Source organism: Aptenodytes forsteri, unplaced genomic scaffold (genome assembly GCF_000699145.1).
Source record: "Aptenodytes forsteri isolate BGI_AS27 unplaced genomic scaffold, ASM69914v1 Scaffold291, whole genome shotgun sequence".
Classification (NCBI taxonomy): Eukaryota; Metazoa; Chordata; class Aves; order Sphenisciformes; family Spheniscidae; genus Aptenodytes; species Aptenodytes forsteri.
The window spans coordinates 22436-25353 of NW_008795401.1; positions in this window are offsets into that span (position 1 = coordinate 22436).

The following is a 2918-nucleotide window of genomic DNA, read 5'->3' on the forward strand; positions in this document are numbered from 1 at the left end:
CTCACCTTCACTCCTGTTTCTCATGGTTTTGGTCAAGTAAGATCCATAGAAAAGTGCTTCTTGTTTTTCCATATCCCTAGTGTATATAGGCAGCCTTATCATTCAGAAAAGTTTAAAAGATTCCGAATCATCCTAACATTAAATTATTTTTAAAAGATGAATATGTAGTTTTTAATCTGTTTTATGGGTTAACTCTACCATTATAAAAGTAATTAATTTTGTTTGTCCTTTCTAGAGCTTTTATGCAGAGCTTCAGTAAGGCTGTATTCTCAGTGAGCTGAATATGTTGCAAACGTATGATGGGGAGTCTATGACACAGGATGTAGAACTGCAACCAAACAAGTTTGCTTTGTATGAACAGCTACCAGACACCTGGTGAGGTACATCAAAACCAGCGAAAAGGAAGTCTTGATAGCACAATTCCTACACCCTAAGGCAACCACACCCATAATTATTAATACAACAACTTCTTTTGAGGAAAAAAAAGATGAAATTAAATTTTGTCCTTGACAGGATACCCATATGTAATGCCTTGTACTATTTGGATACAAAGGCAAAATTTCCTGCAACTCCCCTGCACCCACCACAAATATAAAACACAAATGCAAATTTTCTTCTAACTAGAATGTTTTACAGGGTGAAAAAAAAAAAGTTCAGCACCTATGCTTGGCACTTTTCCTGATACACACATACATGTTTTTCCCCTTTATCCCTCTAAATCACTGTCAGGCTCTGAATAACAACAAAATAATAAGTGGCCACTTGCCCTAGCTGTCTCCCCTTTCAAAACTGGAAAATAAAGGAAGATAGTAAAAAAATGACTAATGAATTACTAAGCTATTTTAGAATATGGGCTGAATGTCAGATGCTAAAATCAGATTTTATTCCCAGACTTAAAAAAGGAAAGGTCTTGGGAATAGTTACAGACTAGACAGCCTAATAGCTTGGTATCTCCTATGTCTGAATCGCACCCAAAGACTAAACTAAAGGCTCTCCATGTAAAAGAACAAGAGTCTAAAGATCTACAAAGTTGCCTTTTATCACATTCTTGAACCTTTATAATAATTTACTGAAGGGAAAGTCAGAGCTAGACTTGATTTAAAAATGGCACACACCTTTGACTCTTCTCCAAATGAATGAGAATTGGATGTCTTAAATGACATACTAAGGTCCTGTTGCCATCTGAAGCTGAATACAGAGGGACCTACTTAAATTGTAAAATTTCCTTTCACTTCAGGATGTCAGCATGACATTGTAGTTAATGAGGGCTGTTGGAAGTGCAGAAATGCAAGATGTAAGGGGAGGATGTTCACTTACAACTCAAGACTCTTGCCTCTTGCATTTCCCATTAGATCTCAAGGTAGGGAATATGGTTCTTTTCTTCTCTACCTGCTCCAAAACATGGAATATAATTGCTTTGTCATGAAAGCAATTAGCTTAAAAATGATGCTGTTTTCTATAAACTTGACAGTCGTGAGAAGTTGCAGCAATATTTGGTGGTCAACATGAGGTTCATTCACCAATGTAATTACTAGTTTGCTTCAAACACAAGACTGCTAATAAGAAAATGAAAATGTTTTCCTTTAGCCCCTTCTCATGATTCATTTATGAAGTTCCTGACACAAATTAGAGTACACTGCTCCTAGTTAAAAGGTGGCAGCTCTTTGCTGAAGGACTGGTTGTCAGTAACTATTAAACACTTCTGTCACACAGTTGGAAGTGCCTTAATTCTGAGTTTAGATGAACATGCCTCTCTCCCACAGAAGGTTAGACAAAACTTGGAGAACAGTTTGTTGCAAGCATTGACACAAGTCTGTCACATTTTAAACCATATATTTATTGTAATTTGCCTCATCTAGCTTTTCCTGTTAGTTTATACAATGCACTATGACAGTTTGATAGATTCAAAGCCCTAACAGCAACTCATAGAGCCTTCTTATGTAAAATGAAAATAATTATTTCAAATAGGTTAGATATATTTACACACACACTTATATATAAAGAGGTTTTGAGGTTCCCAGATGTGTATTATTCCGTGTTGGGCTACTGAAAAGTAGCTGTGATCTAAAAGAGACTTTATTTAGCCATGCTTTTATTTCTCTGCATTTAGTACAGCCTTTTACTTTCCTAGTCAGCAGCATGCCACCTGCTCTTTCATTTCCTCAAAGTAGGTCAGCAGTCAGCCATCAATCTTTCATCTTCATTACAGCTAAATCCTAAAGCCTGAGGCAAATGAACCATTTTAAAGGAGATACAGTGATAGCTGTGGTATTCGCACTCTTGCGTTAGCCATTTGTGGCTGAAAAAACATCACAAAATCCAGATGAAGCTAGCCAGGCTTTAACTGGAAAATAACAGGAACGCAGGCAGTTTTCACAAGTTCTTTGTAAAAATCTGAGGCCCAGTTCATAAACATGGGTTTATGTGTTTATGACCCATCAGAAACATGGGTCCAGTCTCCACATCATATAGTTTCCTTCATATAATTATTAAGCTCTGAATTTCAAATGTTAAATTATTACCCCCCCTACAGGAAGACAATTCTAGATCTTCAACAAATGTAGTGCCTTAAAAGCATCTTCTCACTTCCAGCTTCTATTTACTCATCATCAATTTCTAACTATTTTTTCATGTATCAGCACTGACATAGAGTTTGACTAGTTCATCTCCCCTCCTGGTCTTTAATATTCCATGAAATTTAGAGATAGTAATCATATCTCCTCCTAGCATCAATTCTGCAAAATTAAGCAGATTTATTATTAAATTTTTAGACTTCTTTAATAAGAGAGGGTTACCATTTTTTTGATTAACCCAACATTTTCTGCATGTACCTGTTCCTTTATGAGTTCATTTTTTGATCAGAGGTGACCAGTTTTAAACAAAATACCATTATACAGTATTTATTGACAAAGTTTGTG